General features: G+C 37.9%; 1 protein-coding gene across 20 annotated transcripts in view; it reads right to left on the bottom strand.

Moving 5' to 3' along the window:
- MAP2 (microtubule associated protein 2) overlaps positions 1-21,907 on the bottom strand; it is a 280,936-nt gene that overhangs the window by 118,880 nt on the left and 140,149 nt on the right. For 4 of the 20 annotated variants that reach the window (XM_073879247.1, XM_073879241.1, XM_073879238.1 and 1 more), the window contains one exon: positions 16,627-16,687. The exons of the other annotated variants lie outside the window; for them this stretch is intronic. The gene's annotated coding sequence lies outside the window, so the exon portion shown is untranslated. The remainder of the gene's footprint in view (positions 1-16,626; positions 16,688-21,907) is intronic. 20 annotated transcript variants of the gene reach the window in all.

The following is a 21,907-nucleotide window of genomic DNA, read 5'->3' on the forward strand; positions in this document are numbered from 1 at the left end:
GGAAAAAATGTGACCTTTATATATCTATTTATTCTCAAGTAGCTTTGATTGCTTATTCTGTAGGAGGTTTGGAAAGAATAGATCTTTACAAAATTGGAGAATCCTAATAAGGAGGCTGTTTATTCTGTTAAAATAACACAAGTTTCTGCTTTGGATAACAAGGAATTCAGTAAAAACAAACTTTAAATGCCACAGATTCTACCACAAGTTTTGGTAAAACAGATATGTATTACCCAGCAAGTTTTACCTTTTTAAATGCGTCCCAGCCCTGGGAGAGGAATATAAGGCAACGCGCACTTCCTTTTTGCTTACATTGTTCTGGGATGAAAATACTTCAATGGTCCAATGCTCTTAGGAAAAAGACTAAAATCATTACTTTGTCCTGGAATACTCTGCCTCACTAGGATTATTTCTCTCTCCAGTCTCATTCTATACTATGCCCCCCTTACCCTCGTCTTCTGTTTTACTAGCCTTCTGGCATTCCCCCTTATACACCATGCTCCTGTAGCCACAGGGCCTTTGCATGTGCTTTTGCTCTACCTGAAATGCTCTTTTCCATCCTCTTTGCCTAGTTAAGTATTACTTATTCATAGGTCATAGCTAAATTATCCACCCTGACAAGATCAGTTCATGAATCTCTCCTTCATAGCAGTTATTATAGTTCTAATTTTGCACTTATTTGTATAATTATTTGTTTTAAGGTTATTCCCCCACTAGACTCTAAGCTTCATAAGGACAAAGACCATAACTGTTTTTGCTATCTGGACCATAAGGAGTTGGTGCTCTATAGCTATTTATTAACCATATGGAAGAATGAATTAAAAAAATGTTTACATCATATTGTTATTGACCTAGCATCTAAAATAATCAGAAACCCAATAGCTATCTAGTTAAAAGTCCAATAATAACTCTTTCAGCTTCAGTTTCACATGTACAAAAGGAGGGCAGTTGAGTAAATAGTCACTGGGTTTGTTTTCGGTTTTACAAATCAGTGACTCAACAACCCAAATGTCCAACAGCTGATGAATGGATTAAAAAATGTAGCGTATTCATTGGTAGAATATTCTTTGGTCATAAAAAACAACGAAGTGCTGATTCTTGCTACAACATGAATGAACCCTTGAAATATTATGCTGAGTAAAAGAAGCCTCTCTCAAAAGACCACATGTTGTATTACTTCATTTATATGAAATGTCCAGAAGAAAAGGCAAATCAGAGATAGAAACCAGATTAGCAGCTGCCTCGAGTCTAAAGGAGGTGGAAATTGGGAGTGACTGCCAATACGTATGGAGTGTCTTTTGGGGTAGATGATGAAAATGTACTAAAGTTAGGTAGTGGAGATGGTTGCATATCTCTAAATATACTAAAAAATCACTAAATTGTGTAACTTGAAAGGCTGAATTTTTGTATGTGAAGTATATCTCAGTATAGCTGTTACTAAAAAAATATCAATGACCCAGTGGGTACATTAATTCATGGTTTTAATATTAAAATTGAAATAATTCAGTAAACATTAAAACTTTTTTTTAGAAGTTTAAGTTTTCCAAGAGGTTTAAGTATTTCTGAGTATTTCTCCTTTTTAAAGATTATTTATTTATTTATTTGAGAGAGAGAGCATGCGCAAGCACACAAGGAGGGGAGGGGCAGAGGGAGAGGGAGAAGCCAACTCCTGGTTGAGCAGGGAGCCCGATGTGGGGCTCCATCCCAGGACCCGGGGATCATGACCTGAGCCAAAGGCAGATGCTTAACTGACTGAGCCACCCAGGCACCCTCATTCTGAATATTTCTTCATTGGTTATTATACATTAAACACTAAATTATACCTTGTCTACTTCGACCTGTTAAAAAAAATGCGTGAAATACCCTCCCTGACTTCAAGGAGCTTACATCATCCTATCTTGGATGGTAATTAACTATAACACAAAGCATAGGGTAAGAGTACAGATGAAAAGTACAAATCAGGGGGTCCTGAATCAAAGGAGAGATTATGTTGAATTTCAATTATTCAGGACAGCATAGTATTTCAGGTGAATGTTATAGTTGCATATGATTTGGCCAAGCAAGGATGAGGTATGAAGAAGAAACTGAGACAATAGTAGAAGCAAAAGAAGAGAAGCAGGAGGAGATGTGGGCAATGAGAACTACAAGTGGTTGGTACACGGGGAATTTGGGGGAATTGGAAATGTAGGTTGGGGCCATATGACAGAGAGCTTGGAATCTTAGTTGGGAGTACGTATATTCACTCTGCAGTAACAGGGATTTCTTGGAGGTTTTAGGTAGTTTAGGTTTTATAAATCAGTGGAGTTTTAGGAAGATTAATCTTGAATTGAAATGGGTAAGCTGATCAAATGTATGTGGAACAAGTGTCTTGAGATAGACCAATAATAGTCTTGGGACAGACCAAAGGTAGGGTGGCAGCATGAGGAAAAGCTAGCAAAGACAATAATGAAGAAACAAGACAAGTCAGTATTGCAGACTCTGATGAAAAAGCAATTTCAAGGAGAAATGGGTGGCGGCTAGTAATATTGTTTATGTATGCGCACAGTATTTAATCTTTGATAGTCTTTTCATGGTTTATAACTTGTCTGAGGTCTTGCCGTCAGTGGTGGTAGGCAGTCAAGACCGAAATCAGGTTTTCAGTTTTCTTTCCACTGCACCGTTGCTGGGGCAAAGAGAGGCTATTCATCCTAAAAGCTGGGAGGCAACCATTTGATTTTTTAAATAAGATGAGCACAGGAGATCTCTCAAAAATGTTTTACGAGTAGAAGGGTGAAAGAAAAAAATCTAGCAAAATGCTATGAAGACAACAGGACAGAGAAATGAGGTAATAAGTGGGGTGAACATGTTCGAGGAGTTTGGATAGCAAGGGGAATAAGGAGATGGGACCTAGAAATGCAAGCAGGTTTAAGCAATAAGCTTTTAGCTTGGGACTTTCACAGTGAGGATTCTGGGGTGAAAGGAACCAGGCTGGTCAGGACCTAGTGATGGAGCACACTCACAGGGGTTAGGCAGCCACACAGGATCATTACACTGAAGACCACTAAAAGGGATGGTGGAATAATGTATTATATTTCAAAATGTGTTTGGTATGGACTGACCCCAGGATCAAATTTTATATATTCTCTTCACTAATTCATCTTCATCAATGGAAGAGTTGTTTTTCACTGTATTTAAGTATATATCTCTTTCAAGAGAAAAAAATTAAATACTCAGAACATCCCTCAACTTTTGAAAATGTTTTAAATGATAATTTGTATCCCATGTTTATATAGTTCCCAGCTCTTTTTGAAAGTAAAATACCTCCTACTTAGAAATGTACCTTGAATTTGTCCACTGTAATATAAGAAGTATTGGTGACTGAATGAGTTTGCCATTATTTTATTACAGTAACAGGCAGATGCTATTAGTTTTTCTGATCATTAAAACAACTTAAAAAACACATTTAAGTTAATAAATGTTTCTGCTGGAGTTTAACAGGAACACAATAGCAAATGATTTATTTAGTATCATTAATACTATAAGTTTACTGTGGAGTCCTCTTAAAATACAAATATGAGATCTTCTTTATCATGTGTCACTAGAGTAAGCATTTGACATTCTGCTGTTTTTTTTCTTTAAATGACAATTTAATTATGCGGTTACTCAGCACCAAAAAGGAAAGACAGCCTCATTGATAGATGCAAAAGCAAATGACTCATAGACATGATCTCAACTATCAAATGTCATAATTATTTATTGCATTCAAAATGATATCATCAAAACAAAGGAGGGAATTTGTACAGATTTTTCCAAAGCTTCTCTATATGCCCAATTTAACAGAGGTCAATGCTAATTAACTGGCTTCGGATTAAACTGGGTCCACAAAGTGAATCTGCTAGAACTTTAACACCAATTTTCTTATTTCTTTTTTCACATGTTAATATCAAGAGGAACAACCTGTCCCTTTACTTGAGCCTGAAAACAAAACATGTGGAGTCATACCCAGCCACTCTGGGTGGGTATTTTTACCCATGGACATATATTTAGAAACAGTCTTCAAGTGATTTTCTGAAAGAGCCAGAAATCAAAAAGACTGAAAAACTTATTGCTAATAGTCCTCTGTGGTGGTGTCAAGTAAATGGGTGATTTCTTGAAGAAAAGCCTTGATATATGATTCTAAGCAAGGGAAACCATTTTACAAATTTGGAAAATTTCTTTCCTACTGGATCTCCTCTCATCATAATGTGAATATAGATCAGTAATGAGCTGACTGCTTATAAAATGATCATCCACTTGTTACCTAAGACTTATCCCTTGGGTAACACTAGTTTTTCTTAGAGTCAGCCTATAGGTGGAATTATAATGTAAAAATTTCTGTGCAGAGTTATAATAAACTTATTCAATAATGTCTAATTGTATTTTTTCCAAACTAATGATTGCATCACACTTTTTTCCCCACTATGTTTTTAATGAAATTTGATCTGTGTTTGCAGAAGATTCATGTCAAACGTCCTTTTCCTATACCAATTATTGTCAGAGAATGAAGTTATCTTGTATATATCAAATGCAAAAGAGCTCATTTTGAATAAATCTATTTCCATAACTGCTATCTAAAAGTCACACGGAACTTCCTAGGATATTGACTTGAGTCTCACCAAAATACTTTAGTGGAGACTACTAATAAACAGAGCTAGAAGTATCTTGAATTTTTTAAATTGTTTCTTACAAGACTTAGTGACTTCTATCTAAATATCTTCCTTTCAGAGCTTATTTATTCATTTGTGCATTCTCTCTCTCAATCTCGTTCTCTCTCTCTCTCAGTATATTTCTGCTATACTAACTAAAATAAAATGGGAAATTCTGGACTATGTTTAAAATCTCCATCTCTCTGATTATGCTTAATATATCATAACTATATAGTCTTGTTCAGACCCTGAAGTTTTTAGGATTTCTGTGGGGAGGCTGTTAGATGTGAGAGTTTATTTCAGTCTGCAGAGTATTGTTTTGGGATTTGCCAACGCTAACACTTTGTCTTTCCTGTCCCCATACACAACATGCCTGGCAAATTATAATTATCAGTATTTTCTTTTACAGAAGGATAATTATTTCTTATTTTTACTTAAGCCATAAAAGAACCTAACAGTGTTCTCCCCACAAACAAGGCTCATATATGCAGGGTTATTGGCCTGCCTGTCTGCATAATATGGAAAAATCCCAACTGCTCTCCATAAAACACACTGCCATTGTAAGTTACTCCAGCAAAATACCATGACAATTTTATGGAAATCTTTTACAAAGAGCTTCCAAGAGAAAGCGAGATAGTCACATTAAGAAGATCTCCCTTTTTTTAGTTATAATTCTATTTTAACTGCTGATGTTCCTACCAGAGAACAAATGAATCACTAAAATGAATATTGGTAAGATTCTTGAGACCCAGAGCAAAATCCTTTTTGCTACAATTTATGATTACGTGGAGAGGGCACTGAACTCCCTGTGTGACAGTCATTGTAGTTAATGCAAGGGCCAAACTACCAAATTAGCTCATCTGGATTAGGGTGGATTAAGACAGGGATTTGTACAGCATTCTTGTTTCAAGGGCACTGGTCACAGATTTAATGAATACCTTGGTATTCTACTGGGAATACTAACTTGAAGCTATGATTAAACAAATGCAATCATTCTAAAATCTGTTCATCTTTCTTGGTCCCTACCCTAATCTACAGCCTTCTTTTTAGTACCTCTCCTTAATGCTGGAGAGATCTGGTGACTCTCAGAGGTAAATTAATGCAAACTAGTAAAAGCACACAGTATGCAAAACAAAATCCTCTAGCAGACCATGGGACCCGCCACAGCTCAGCAAGGCAGAACCCTTAGCTCACTGGAATGTGTAACATGTCCCCCCCAGGCAATTGCTCATTCCTCTGTCCAGCAAAAGCAGGGCATCTGTGGATTTACCTTGGCATTATACAAACTTTCCCAAATCTGTCTTTTTGCCACCTGAGCACACACATCCTTTACATTGTTAGATGAACTTCAAAATCAGTAACAGCACTTGTGGGTTGTTCTGAAAAGATCAGAACAATTACTAAAAAGACGGGTCCTCTTATATAGCATTACATTTATTCCAAAAATTGAGATTCTGCCAAAAATGTGCAAAACTGTGGCCATTGGGGTATTTGGCCACAAATAGGGGATACAAAGAGATGAGCAAAGGCTAAACAGTGATGAAAGAGGGAGAGTGACCCCCTCCCCACTTAGCTATTAACACTGAGCAAAAGGAACTGCGCACGATCAAGCAGAAAAAACTTTGAAAGCATACCCTTAAATGTTTTCTCTGTGCCCGTTTTTCTCTTCTAGATACCAAAGGTCAATGGAACATCATTAGGGAGGATATTGTTCATGTACATGCCATTGACTGTGCTAAGCTCCACTTTCAAGTTTGTATATCAAATGAGACAATAACTATGAAGGTACACTGGAGGTGATAAAGCTCTCTCTACTGATTATTGATTAGTGTCATGGTCTTCTTAGGAATCAGTCATGGGGAACATACTACGTAGAAAAAAAAGAATAGCCATGCCATATTGTAGTTTTGACATTGTACTTTAACCTTAAATAAATTAAAGGGTTTATTTTTCCCAGACACTTCCTGACCTCAGGTTCTGTTTGGAAAGGCGATCCTGTTCAACTAACATTGTGTCCATGCTGGAAGCCAGTTTGACTCCTGGCTCAAGTTAGATGAAAAATGGCTGTGCACAGCCCATGATCTACTTACTTAAGAATATTTCATCGTATCTTAAAAATCTTAAGGATATTTAAGACTAAACAGTTTCTGTTGTACGTGGACTCCGTTCAAGCCATTGATTTTTGAACATGAGATGTCTGCCTGAGTCATTAGCCTCCCTCTTATGGCTGCTAGAGAAGTATGGTCACCAGAGTATCTCTTGCCAGGCTTCTTCCTATTTCCAGAAAACAGGGCAAGTTATGAGCCATTTCAAAATTTGGTAGAGAATTTCCAATGTGCAATATTGATTTTAGAGAAGTGACACCAAGCCCCATAGGAAGTACTTCACATTTACAAAAATCTTATCGGAGAATTGGTCTAGTTTTGGTGTGCTCAAAATCCACTAAGGTTTTTAAAAGAACCTGAGTCTTCTTGGTCTCTTTCAGTTGTCAGGGGTGCTGCTTCCTGTGCAATGAGCTGATGAAAAGAGATTCCCAGTGCAAATGTGTACTTTTATTGGTAGTAGGTATTAATTGTCAAAACTAATAATAGAAGTTTAGGGTCTATTTCTGTATTGATCCTCCTATTTACACTAGCTCTTCAAAGTGCTGGGATTCTGATCCAGTGAGCTGACAGAAAGCTCAAGCCTTCTGACAGCAAAGGGATGCCATGGTGACTCTGGGTCTGGCTGAAGCAGAACATGGACAGAATGGTCAGCCACCCTTAGTTCATCACTGAACAGGTAGCCCACTGCCCTTGGCATCCTTTGCTAATTCTATCTAAATGTATTTGAAGAAAAAAAACCCTAATAGCTTTTATATTTGCTTTAAAAGTCAATTATATTTTTAACCCCAACGGTAAGCGAAATCTGCCAACTTTTTTTCTTTTTAACCAAGAGTGGATTTGTTTCATGTTGAGGGAATATAAAAAGCAAATAGATAGTTGAACCTCACTTGAGCTGAACTGAAGGTAAAGCATATTAGTCAATTTCCCTTTTAAACTAGATAAAAATCAAAAGCCAAACAATTAGTTTAGAAAAACAACAACAACCACATAATATGCTTGAGTCAGATGTTGTATAAATTAGTTGGAGAGATTTTTCACACCACATGTCTGTGACAAAAGGAATTTATGAAGATGAACCTTAAAGTTTAGAAGAGTTAATGCATGTCACACAAGTAAACCACCTCCTTCCTCAAATGTTGTCAAGTAGTCCGTTTTACAATTTAATTTTAGTTTGTAGATACAAAGTATAAATCTTTAAGATTTATTTTAAAAAATATTAGTACTCCTTCGAAGGAGACTAAGATGCTGAATATCCTTTATCCTTTCTTATCTGCAGGTCTTCTTTAGCAGAAAAAAGCCAAATGTAATTTGATCTTCCCAGAACTGTTTTGTAGTAGACTTAAGAATCATTTTTGATGAAACCAGAATCAATCAGCAGTCTTCTCATTTACACACTTGGCAAGTCATTAGAGACACACGGGGAACAAACATTAAAGAAATAAAAACTCCCAGGAGCATACCTTTATTACATATTGACTTCCAAGCCTACTGCATTTCGGATGTAACTCATAAGAGTTCATTCTCTTTCTAAGTAGGGAGCAGCTATTTACCTTTTTTTTTTTTTTAAAAAAAAGAATGTTTTAAATAGCAATGATTATTAAATATCTTATGAAGATAAGTAATTTTTCCCTCTGGATACAAAAAATTCATTTTCCAGAAATACAAAACATGGTTAAAGTTAAGCCTAAAAGGAAAATGATTTTTTTCATGTGAGATGTAGAAATGAATGAGACAATTCTTCATGAAATGTTTTGAAAATAAATCCCTCCATTATTATGACTAAAGAGAAAAACAAGGAAAAACTGGAAAAGATTCATCGACTACCTGTAACTAGTGTTTATCACTAAATATAAATAAAAATAATTGGAATACCAGCCACTATTATTCACCACCTCCAGATACCCAACTGTAGTAGAAATGTCATTAAGTAGTCTGTTTTACAATCTAATTTTTATTTGTAGATACAAAACGTAAGGCTTTAAAAATGAAGATGTATTACGTACTTGACAATCTTGCTAAACACTTCATAATCCATGTGACATGTGTTTCTCACAATTTTGAAGTGAGGATTATTGACATTTACTGGTGAGAAACCTCTCCCTACAAGAGTTACTGGCCAGAGCACACAGTTATCAGTGAGAGAAACCTCAACCTGAACTGATCTCAGCTATTGGCCTCTCAACAATATGCTTGCTCAGTCATAAAAACCTGAGTGCAGATCTGTGCACGTAAAGAAAACATCACCTTAACCTGCAGGCAAGGTGCTATAGTCACAATCCTGGCTCAACTGATTTGTTGAGTCCTACTGAGAAGGAAGAGCAGAGCATATGAAATCAGATAGCTGAGCAGCACTAACACCTGGGGGGGGGGGGGGGGGGGCGAGACTGCAAATTCTGGGCAGCTGCCTCAAAGCTCACCCTCAGTGTCCTGGCTCCGCCAGCCCCGCAAGGAGTATGCTACTCTTTATTCTGCAACAGGGGCTGACAGCTTCTGCAAAACATAACAAGTGTGAAGTAAGAGGCAGAGTGCGGAAAATAATTCCTCAATAATTTACCTTTCTTGGAGTCAGGCAATAATGGACCCTTGTAACTTTGGGGATTGGTAGGGATTTTCATATAAAGTTGGGAGGGAAAAAGTTTATCCAGAACATGTTCTGGTGGCGGACAACCCCGGAAGCAGGCTGTAGAAAAGACAAATCCTATTAAGCCAGCTGGGCAGGCCGAGAGCAGCTCGTCGGTCTGGGGAGCTGAAATAGCTAGGAAAGACTCAGAAAAATCTGCATTGCAGATAAACCTCAGGGGAGACAGCTGAACTCTTAACATCTCCCCAAGCCAGCTTCTCTCCCGAGAGCAGAGTGGCCTCAGGTGGTGTAATTTAGAATGTATGTAATTTCCAGGCCTTTCTGCAGACCTTGGATGATTTAACATAATTTCATCTTTCGCCTTGCTGCTTTTCACCTGTTTGTTTATTTACTTATCTATGGTAGTAGAGTGGGCAGAAAGGAGAAAAGGGGCACGATAAACTAAACTGTACAGTACCTTCAACACTTCTACAGGTCTTACCTTTTATTTAATGTTAGGCCTTGTCTTTATCAAACTGATATTCCTCAGCTTCCAAACAACATAAAGAAAGAGCCAAGCATCTACCCTGTCTCTTGTGAAGAGGGTGGAGAAATGAAAACTTAGAAAGTCATAATAATCGCTACGAATTACAGGGCTTCCGCTATGTAAATTACCTTTGTTAACTCCTGCAAGGCCTAATCAGGTTGTTATTGTCATTCCTGTTTTATACAACTGAGGCTTAATAAATTCCCAATTTCTCACAGCTGATGAGGGGCACGGCCTGGCTTTGAACCCATGGGTATCTAACTTCAAACTCTACTTATTTCACTACATTATAACACCATTTGTTAAATGCCTTTAGTGTGCCATTCCACTTGCAACAGGCAATAAAAGCCATAGCCTCCAGAAATGCCTGCTCTGTTGGGAGGAAGGCATTATAATAAATAGCTTTTTAAATTGAGGCTGTTATTATTAAAAAAAAAAACTTTTCTAAAAGACTTCATATTTTCTAGAATGTGTTCCCTCCAAAATTTAGAATTCTGTAAACAAATAACTGTAATTAAAGTCTAGCATATGATTACAAGAAAAGTAAATATTGGTAGAAAGGGGGAGGATGAAGAGGTGGAGCAGAGAGGATTTTTAAGGCAGTAACAATATGATACTACAATCTTAGATACATGTCATTATACCTTTGTCAAACCCACTGAATGGACAACACCAAGAGTGCATCCTAAGGTAAGCTATGGACTCTGGGTAGATTATGAGGTGTCAGTGTTCATCCTTGGTGGAAAACGTACCATTCTGGTGACTGATGCTGATCCCAGGGGAGGCTATGCATGTGTGGGGGAAGTGGGTGTATGCGAAATCTCCATACTTTCAGTTTTGTTGTAAACTTAAAACTGTTCTAAAAAAAATAAAGTCATAAAAAGGGGTGGGAATAAAGTAAATATCTAATTAAAAGGAGAGAGCATATACACAGTTTTAATGATCCAGAGGATGGACGGAATTTTGCTAAGTGGAACTTTGGATGAGATATCAGATATGCTTTTTAGGGAAAGAGAAGAGAATAAAGGATCAGTCTGTTAGTCAACATTGTTGTTTGAGCACCTGCTCTGTACCAGTCCCCTCAGTAGGTTCTGGGATTCTGGTTAGGAATGAGGCACACAGTCATGGAGGTTCTGGTCTTGTGGAGGAAACAAATACAAGTGAAAGAAATGCAGAGCGCTATGGGAGTATGTAAGGAGCAGACCTGTGAGGCCAGAGGCTGAGAGAAGACTTACCTGGGAAATCTCAGACCTAACCAATGAACAGGACTTGAATAAGTAGAGGGGCAAAGGAAGTGGGAGGGGAGGGGAGAGGCATAGAAAGAGTGTTCCAGGCAAAGAGAATAAAAATATGTGTAATAGCCCCCAGGGAATAAAGCCAGGATGGGCCTGGAGAGTCAAAGAGGCTGATTCCTGACTTTATTATGAATTCATAATTCTATGGTTTTAAACACAGGAATATCATGATTAGATTGTATTTTTAAAAAGACGTGCCCAGTGACTATGTGTGTAATGGCTTATGTAGAGCAAGCATTGATGCAGGCAGCTATCACCGTGGTCAAGATCAACGGTGATGGGAAACTAACACAGTCCTTGGGGATATAGATGAACTGGATGGTTTTGAAAAATGTCCAGGAAGTAGTATTGATAGGACTTGGTAACTGATTGGAGTAGTATATTTTAGGTAATAAATTTTTTTTTAAAGTAAGCTCTACACCCAAAGTGGGGTTTGAACTCACAAACCCAAGATCAAGAGTGGCAGGCTTTACCCACTGAGCCAGCTAGGCACCCCGTTAAGTAACAATTTTAATATAAATGTTATTTATATAAAGAATAATGGTACTTGTAAGATGACATTTCAGAGCCTTTGAAAGTAACTCTAAAGTTTGCAAAGTTGTTATACAAATGATGACTAGGGTAGGCTGTAAGTCATGGAAGAACTCCAAAGAACAGTGGCTTCAACAAAATGGAAATTCATTACAAGGTTATATCATATTCAACATGACTGCAGAAATTCTAGCCATCAAGTCTGAATTCCTTCCTACCAGCAGAAAGGAAGAAAGAGTGATGAAGAGTGCACTCCTTCCTTTTAAGCATTAAATGTCAGTTTCACACACAACTTTAGTTCATATCTTATTGGCTGAAAATTAGTCAAATAGTTTCCCCCTAGTTGCCAGGGAGGCTGGAATTCTGGATCTTATTCTGAGTGTCCATGTGCCCACGAAACCTCCAAATAGCAGGGGTCCTTTTATTACTGAGGAAGAAAGAGACAATCAATATTGGGGGCAAAAGTAATTGGGACCACATTAACTATGGGCTAAGGCCTTAGAGATGAAGCAGGAAAAAAATAACACTTAGGAATTGTACCGGCCCTGTACAACAACAGAAAATTAAAATACATCGGAATGAACTCACTTTGTATTAGCATTCCACATTTTGTCTAAGCCGCCAAGTACATTTTTTTAACCTCGGTGGTAATCGAGATAGACGGGATAAGTTAAACAGAGCTTCCCCGTCAATAAATACGGCTTTCTATTGCTACAAAGCAGCCTCAGCTAGGCCAATATCTGAGCCTAGTTGTTTATGGTTTCATTTCCTTTACTTTTAATAGTGGCCATAAAAAGCCAAACAAATGCATTTTATTCACATTCCTTTGGATGAGGCCTTGAATTTAAATTATGTCACTGGCTCCATTAACATTTAACTATGGCTGGTGCCTTATCCTCTACAGACATTCAACTTCAGAATGTAATAACCACATGCAGAAAATGAGAATTAATAGCAGTTAGAGAGTGAATCATATCTGCATCACTCAGCGTACATTCACACTGATTTATTTTGTTTTGTCTGTTTGATGTGTTCTGTTTGTTTCTAAGAATAAAGGCTGTCAATAAGATAAGATGCTGGGTTTAATAATAATTTAGGGAAAATACTCCTTTCATCAATTTTCTACAAATGGTTCCCAATGGGTTGAATTCAAAGGCTGCTGGGACTCTTAACTTTCTTTCTACATTTAATTTTCTGTTACCATTTCTACAACTTTTACAATTACTGTTTACTGTCATTCTAATTTTCTTTATTTTCCTTTTACTGGTGCTTCATGTCTTGACTGACAGAGCAGAAACCTTCAAGTAACTGAAGCCACCTTAAAGCAGTAATATTTTGGGGGGCAGCGAATTAGTAACACTAAATTATACTCAGTATCATAAATATTCACATTCTTAATTTTTCCAAGTAAAAGGGATCGATCACACGACATTAAGTCATATGTTCTTTGCCAAACCTAAAATTCAAATTTGTTTTAATTGAGCAATGTGGTACATCAACCACATTCTTGGTCCACTTTTGTCTTTGGTTTTCCATTAGTTGTAAAATATATCCATGAACAACTGCTTATTTTATTATTGCTATTAACACATAATGTCTGGTTCTTTTGCATCGTGGGTAGAGTTTTATTCTAGTCTCAAGTTGGCATCACTTGCATTTCCTAATGCACAGGGAAAGGGTTTTCTTGTAACCATGACTATTCTCCACGTTTGCAGTATTTGTTACTCTGGACCTATGACAAAGTCTTATATATAAAGATAGCTTACATTTATATTCTATGGTACAGCTTTCAACATGCATTCCTGTGTTCCATGTCAACTCTGAAAATCAGATATGCTCTTTATTTTACGGAAAACAAAAGGCCCAGGAAAGGGAAGTAATTTTTCCAACTAGCTAGTAAATAGGAAAGACAGAACGCTGGAATAATAAGTATAAAGAGTACAAACTTAGATCGATGCTATAAAAATTCATAGTAAAGAATATTACATATGATCAGTAATGGAGGAGTTACCATACACACTTCTCCTTTCTCCTAATTATTATTAAAGTAATAAAAATGTTGAAAAATAATGTAACCCTAACAAAAAATTTTGAAGCTATCCTAGAAGTCAGAATATAGATGGAGAAAGAAAGAAAAAACTGCTGCAAGGAGGCCCCAAGTTAACAGTAGGTCCATCGCAAGGAAACCTGGAGAAATCCCAAGCTTAGAGTTTTCAAACTCAAACAGGGTCCAAGGCTGGCTGAGACTATCATAGCAATTCATTAAGAAATGTATTCAGGGAGCGCCTGGATGGCTCAGTCAGTTAAGTATCCGACCCTTGATTTCGGTTCAGGTCATGATCTCTTGAGATCCAGCCCGCATTGGCTCCGGGCTCAGCGCAGAGTCTACTTGAGATTTTCTCTCCCTCTCCCTCTGTCCCTTCCCCCTGCTCGCACACTCTCTCTCTAAATAAATAAATTTTGGAAGTTTTTTTTAAAAAAGGAAACCATATTCATAACAATTGCAACCCTTTCTATTCTTCGTCCTCCTTGCTACATTTTTAGTCACAGGAGAAGCTTTTGCCCCCAACGGTGAAAACAAGCACTAGCCTTTAATGAAAGAAAGTGATTAGTTTGGGAACCAGTTCTAGTATAGATAAATCAATGCAGAACTGAAACAACTGTAGGGATCCTAACCTGCTCACTTGCCAGTTGCGTCTCCGTGCTCCTCGGGATACCTGCTTCCTGACAGACTCTGTCCACTTATCCAGAACCTGTAGGCAGCTTTCCTGGTGACTGGAGGTGCAGATCTGCATGACTGCAGAGGAAACTTACAGCAGCTACCTATCATCCTCAGCCTAGGTCTTCATACATAAAAACAAAGAACCCCAAATCCTCCAAATCAAGACATTTGAGAAAAACCAGCAGCATGAACAAGAAAAATACGTTTTTAAAATGACTCCTGAGGAAATAAAGATGATTCAGGGAACAAGGGAATTTACAATTATCCTTCTTAGAGAGATTTGAAGTATTGCATACTTTAAAATGAACTTCCTTCCAAAAATGAATTTTAGGAAAGTATCGATCAGAGGATAAGAAAACATTCCTGGCAATTAATATATGATTTCCCAAAGAGGTTGTTCGTGAATTAATTAAAAATAGAATTGGCAGCGCTAGAGGCAAATAATAATTCAGCTGATAAGGAAAAGCTCACTGAATGTAGAAGAAGTGAAAAAGGGATTTTAAAAATATGTGAAAAAGGAGCTAAAACAGATCATTCCAGTAAGTCCATCATTTATCAATAGGAATCTCCTTAATATAGAACAGAGGCAGGGATAGCAAGAAAAAGAAAGCCAGAGGAAAGTTTCTCCGAGTTAAAAAGATATAATTTCAAATGGTCATTTCCAGATGACCCCTGGCAGAAAGGCCAAATTGTCCCTGGTTAAGAATCACTGGTTCAGGATAAAATGCTACAGCTATTGGGCCAGATAGACCTGGGTTTCTCCTCAAGCTCCACTAATAATGACCTCTTTATCTTTGGGAAATATACTTGACCTCATTAAACCTCTTCTGTGAAATGGGGATTAAAAAAAAACCCCACTCTATCGAGTTCTTCTTTTTCTTCTACCTCCACTCCTCCCTCCCTTCTTCTATAAATGTATGTACTTAGCACATAATATGGACTAAGTAAATAAGGGTTATTAGTATTTTAATTGTAATTGTAGTAATGGTGATGAGGAAGAGGAGGAGAAAAATGTGTGGAGTCGAGGGTGTGTGCCAAGGTAGTGAGGGCTAAGGAGAGGTCACTGTAGGCCTTGGATGCTTGGGTGAGGGGTGTGGTTATGCTCCAGATCAGCCCTCTCCCATGAAAGTTATGTCCTAACGGAAATAGGCTGTAATAGGTAATGCTTCTATAAAAGTAACGTGGCTATGGAGCACTTGAAATGTGGTTAGTATGACTAAGGAGGTAAAATTTTAATTCTTTTCATTTTAATTAATTTAGATTTAAATAGTTGCATGTGGCTAGCTGCTACCATATTTATTGACCAGCACAACTCAAGAGAGCAAACAAGGGCCAAAGAAGAGTTTGTATTAACAGTTTGTCTAGGAGATTAATGGGGTGATGGCGTTTGGGGCAGGAAGACAAGATAAAAGCATTTCAGCCACCCTGGCTGCTATAATGAGAACCTGAATGAAGATGACGGAAGGGAGAATTTGGGGAAGAGATAGGTTACCGCAATGACAATGTCCTCAGTCCTCAGTGGACCCATGCTTATTGCTGTCTGCCTGGAGACACCTAATCTCAGCCCAACTCTGAGGTCTCTGAGGTTATAATTTTTTTTACATATGCTACCCTTCCCTTTCTACAGCTGAGATCAGAACTTGGATCCATAGCTCCCAGCTTATTCTTTATAAGTTCTTATAATTATCCTAAAAATAGGCAAATCAAAGATGCTCCATAGATCTGATTTTCTGAAGCTTTAATCATTTTCTTTGTGATCCTAGATTCTTGCTGAGTTATTTACCACTTGCTTAAAAGGTGAAACTTAAAACAATGGATGTGAAACTTAAAATGATGGATTCTTCTTTATCTGTCAAATGCTTTTTAAATCATTAAGATTATATTTCTGTGGTATATTTAATCTGATCTCCTTTTCATACTGAAAAGTATAAAGCCATTTCAGTAATAACTGCTATTTTTACTAATATTTACTGAGCTCCATGCCATACTAATCCAGAACTCCAAAGGGCAAGAGTCTTTTGGGAGAGCAGAGCAGTAACACAGGCCTACCTTGGAATGTGTTCTTTATTTTAGCAATCAAGTCAGTGCATTATTAAAATATTACATATTTGGGACATTACACTCATTTATCTGCTTTGGCTGCATATTAGTAGAAAGTAAAAGCCTTAAGAGTCAGAACAAGGATATGAGCCAAAGATTTACCGTTTCCTAGTGGAGGGACTTGGGTAGGTCATTTGCATTCTTCAAACTTCAGTTTTCTCATCTGTAATAAATATAACAACAAGATCTGCCATTCCCATTCCAGAGATTGCTGTGAGCTTTGGGAGGTCATATACTTTGTATGACTTAAAAAGTGGTACAGAAATTTTTTTCTCTTAAAGTCTAAATGCTACTTCCTCACTGGTTAGATTATTTCAATAATTTTATAAACCAAAGTTGACATCTTGGGCCTTTTTTGTGAGCATAACATAAGAAACAACTAAAAATCCATGCACACATTAAACTATATATTATATTTGTTACTTCCCTATGATGTATTGAACTATCCACCATCTTTTAGAGGAAGTTTAGCAGTTTGACTAATTAATATGACTCACTCAGGACTATGGGTTCTTGTATCGTTTTAAAATTTTTTCATTGTTAGATGTCATATTTCCTCAACTACCGATGTAATCTTAAAAGTCAATCATTTGGGGGATTTCTGTCCCCACTATTTAAGGCAGTCTAGTTATTTTTAAGAATCTACAATATCACAGATTCACCTGCAGCTATGCTCAAAATCATGCTAATTAGCTGCTCTTAGGCACTGAGAGAATCCTTAATGCCTACATGTTGTATCTTATTCTGTATATACAACCAGGAAATCTTGCCATGAGAAAATCCTACAATGAACAAGAAGATACCTTTAAAGAACACAAAGTAGAAAAATTGTTCACATTGCTAATAAAATGTAAGATCTTCCTGAAAAGACATGTCATCTCTTAAGTTCCTATTCATTGTAAAGAAATAGATTTTGGTTGTAAGTGTTAAATAGAGTAGCTTTGTTTTAACAATTGCCAGATGTGGATCAATGAACATCCGGCTGCTTTAAATAGTCATAATCCAAAGTCATTAACATTAGGAGGGAATCTGAAGGAAGGTTAATTCGAACCATCTGAGGCAGACCCAAATGGAATCTACAAAAAAAAAGGGATTGATTCAAACTGTTTTTTTTTTTTTTGAGAGAAAAGGAGAATTTGTCAGGAAGACCAGAAGTTATTCTGTGCTACTCTGAGACTCTTAACTATTGAATAAATGTCAAAAAAGCAGAGGCAGAGTATTCGAATTCTGGGTATTTGACCAATTCCAGTTTGACTATGCAAAGACCAGTGTTGTCCACCATAGAAAGATTATAGTTACACACACACACACACACACACACACAGACGCACGCGCGCCTGTGCACACAACACTCATTTTCTCAGCTTCAACATGGCGCATGCATCAAGGGCATTTCTAAGCAGACAACATAATGAATGCAAAGATGCCTGTGACTTGACTTCTTTCCCCAAGTGCCTTCCTAAGTGTTCTCCTTGAAGAAATATGGTTAGCAATTTAAGTTGACTTCTGTTCATATGAAAACTAGTATTTCACTGGAATTTTAAATTCAAAGTTTCTATTGACACTGCTCACATCTACTTGGCTGTTCAGTTAAACACCAAATGACAAAATTACAGTGACAAAGACCACAGATCTGGTCATAGGCATGGCTTCTATCTAGAGATAGAATGAGTCCTTTAAACAAGGAGACATGCTAATAAGTGTGAGAACATCAGAAATGTTTGATATGCAGTTAAGGTGTTTCCTTGATGGATAAGTATGCCATATTTATTTGATTGCTTATTTTCTTAGGTATTTTTTAGCTGCAAGGTGTGGTGTGGGAGGACTCAAACAGGTAAATGCTCCTGAGTTCCTGCATCTATAGAGGAGGACTAAGAGCCGCGTGAGGCAGAAAGATAACATCCCTCCAGTCTGTCAAGGCTACTTGTGAACCCTTAGCCCCTTTGAATACTCTAATCATCTGCAAACACACACATTCTTTCCTCAGAGGAATGCAGGTTGCTGCCACCAACCAAAACATTCCACCAAAGAGAAACGATTTTGTTGGAAAAAATGTATTCCTTAAATCAGAGACTATCCTGAATACTCAGGAGTCCGCTGTGGCCTGAAGTAGATTCCCCTAAGGCTTGTATGAGGAATTGGGTGGCAAGAAGACGAGATGTGGACACCCAGAAGCTTTGCCACTAAGCCCAGCGGGATAGGAGGGATGGCAAGTGTTGGGGGCTGGGGCAGAGAATTTAGCAGGCTGGCACTGTGCTGAACACCCAGGCACAGAGGAGGTTAGAAGTTCAAAGAAATCACGAAACAGGGAAACAGAGCTGCAGTTAAGAAACTGGCAGAGTGTCATATGGAAACACACCCCCAAACCTGAGCCACGAGAACTCATTACATGGCATAGTAAACATGGAGCATAGGCAGAAAGAAGGAAATGCCAGTAGCTCATTAGGGCTTGTTCAATGGATCTTCATAAAACAACTGGCTGGAATTGAAAAAGGCCAGAAAAAAAGAGATAATTGTCTCTCACCATCAGAGGTGCAAAAGTATGTGGTGTTGCTGCCCAGAAAGAAGGGTTACCATTTGACTTGTTCATAACGACTGCTCCAATCCTTTCTAATTTTTCTTGCCTGGACATCTGCCTCCTAACCTCTTGCTGATCAAGGTGTGTCACACTGTCTAGCCGTATCAACATTACCGAGGAGCTTGTTCAAATGGAGGTTCTCAGGCCCCTCCTCACACCTAATGATTCTGAATCTGCATTTTAATGGGATCCCCAGTTGACTGATCTTGGCTTTAAAGTTTGAGGAGCTGGTCTCCCCAGTGTCTACTCTTACCACCTTATCATCCATTCTCTGCATAGCTGCCTGAGTAATGTTTTAATTTTATTTGTTCACCCACTGATTACCCCCCTCCCCCAGAAATAAAGTTCCATTAGGGCAGGAAAAGGATGTGGAAATGGTGTTCAATAGATATTCACGGAATGAATAAGTGGATTTTCCTCTCTGTGATGAAGTCCAGGTGATAGGTAGCCCCCCCCCGCCAATATCTTTTCTTTACCACTAGAAAAGTCTCACTCTCTTTTCTCTTGCTTTTATCTGTAGGTCAGATGAATTTTGTTTGCCAAGCCTCAAGCCTAAATCCTTATCTGTGTTCTTTGTCTCCTTTCTTTCAGGAACTTTTCTCTGTTGTCCTTCTGCTTATATACCTAACACCCCCTCTTCTATATGTGCCCTCCCTTCAGCTTAGGACTTCCCAGATTACTAACAGTCAAGTCCCACTGCCCGGCATTGAGTCCTAGACCTCTTAAATATGTTTTCCTATTGCTTTCATATCCTTATTTACTCATTCACTTCTCAAGAATTTGCTTCTATCCCCACAATTTGACTGGTTTGGAGTCAGACCCAGATTCAAAACTAGCCCTGAAACTTGCACAAATGTCTCGGTCTCTGTTTCTCCATTTAAGTGGAGAGAACAGAATATATAGAGTCACTGTGGTCACTGTGACAATTAAAGTGCCTGTCACAGAGGCTGGCACATGTCAGGTGCTAATGTCATCCTAGATTCCCTTGGTTGGAGGAAAGGTGAGACTAATTTTGAAACCATCAAATTATATTTGACCAGAAATTTGACAATATAAAGTACAGTGATTCTGTTGTTTGGAAATAGCCCTTGGAAATAACGTGAAATATCGTGTGAGAGTAAAATATTCCATTCCATTACTGCATGAAGATGATAGTAAAAAATTGGGAAACAAGAGGAAACAAACATACCTAATGTCTTCATAAAAGAATATTACGCAGGTGGCAAAATGTTTTGAGATGCTTAAGATACTCTGAGTGGAACAAAAAGGCAGAATTCAAATTGTATTGTTTTGATCCCGGTTATGTAAATTTAAATGCAATAGATGGAAGGAAGGAAGCTAAACAGGTAGAGTGTTAACCATAGTCTCTGGCTTGTCTAATTATGGATGGCTATTATTTCCTTCCTCTACCCTCTTCCAAATTTGACAAATTTTACAAAATGTGGATTTATTGTTTAGTAAATAACATATTGAGCAGTCTTTAACTTATTCTCATTCTTCAACTTCTCTGCAGAATTTGAATTTTAGCCTTGTTTTTATTATTTCACCTGTGCTCTTTTTCCCCTTGCTTTAAAAAAAATAGTTCTTCCTTTAACTTTGTCAATTCCTTATCCTACATCCTAAATGTGGGTGCTGCTGAGAGTATTCTCTCTGGTCCTCTTTTCTCTCTTGGTAATGTCATTCATATCCTGTCTCCTCATTTCTCTTCTCAGTATTAGCCCAACGTGATCTGCCATTTACCAGACCAGTCTGCCTACAGATCCAGCCCATCATGGCCTAAACCTGCCCCTTGACTTTTTATTCCCTTCCGCATTTGGTCAGCATTTATTGGCTGTCCACTATGCCCTAGGCAGTCTGCAAGAGACTAGGATGCAAGACAAATGGAAGACAGCCTTTTTCCTCAAGCAGCTTTTAGCTACCTTTCACCCCTCACTTTTCCAGTTATCAAATTCAAATGTTAGAGTCAGCACTGAGTCCTTCTGTTTTTCATTCCCCCTACCAATCAAGCAGTTGCTATATTCTGCCTATGACTTTGAGCTCAGAAACATCTTTCAATTTCATGACCTCTTTTTTCATACCCACTGTCAACACCCTCTTTGAGCCTTTATTATTTCCTGGATTATCCCATGAGAGCTTCCAAAGTGATGTCTTCTTCAATGTACTCTCACCCACAGCTCCATCTCACACACAGAGATAAAGTAAGTCACCTGAAAACAGAGTTTAGGTCAGAGTGGTCTGCTCTGCAAAATACACCCAAAAGCTTCTCATTAAATACTGAATAATTTCCTCAAGTTGGTATTTAAGGTCCCCATTCGCATGTATTGGGTTGAATTGAATGGATTCTTACTTTGTAGTTCAGAAAGGGTAGAATACTAGCCATTTTATATGGTACGACTGAATCCTATTTCCATCCTTACCTTATAAGATCCCCCTTCTTCTGCTCTGCACTCTAGAATATAAATGAGATCAGTCTACACTTTCCACGCATGTTTACTTTCTTTGGTCTCTTTGCTAATGTTTGTTCTTCCTGGAGCTCGTGCATGCATTATCTCTCCTTTGAATACGTCTTCTCATCCCTAACCTCCACTTCAAAAGACCCATCCTCCAGGAAGTATTTCCTGTTGAGTCTCTTCTCAATTGTTAGTACTCCTGGCCTGCAACGAAGTCCCTTAAGAAATTATTCATGTGTCTCTTATGGTACCAATGAGGCTTGAGGCTACTTCTTTGTTTTGTTCTGCTGCACCCAACTGAACTCCAAAAGCGTCCTCTTCTATATACGCCTTTGCAAGTAGAGCATCTTAATAC

The sequence above is a fragment of the Callorhinus ursinus genome, unplaced genomic scaffold (genome assembly GCF_003265705.2).
Source record: "Callorhinus ursinus isolate GAN/ISIS: 27379988/994484 unplaced genomic scaffold, GSC_fseal_2.0 scaffold2, whole genome shotgun sequence".
Taxonomy (NCBI): domain Eukaryota; kingdom Metazoa; phylum Chordata; class Mammalia; order Carnivora; family Otariidae; genus Callorhinus; species Callorhinus ursinus.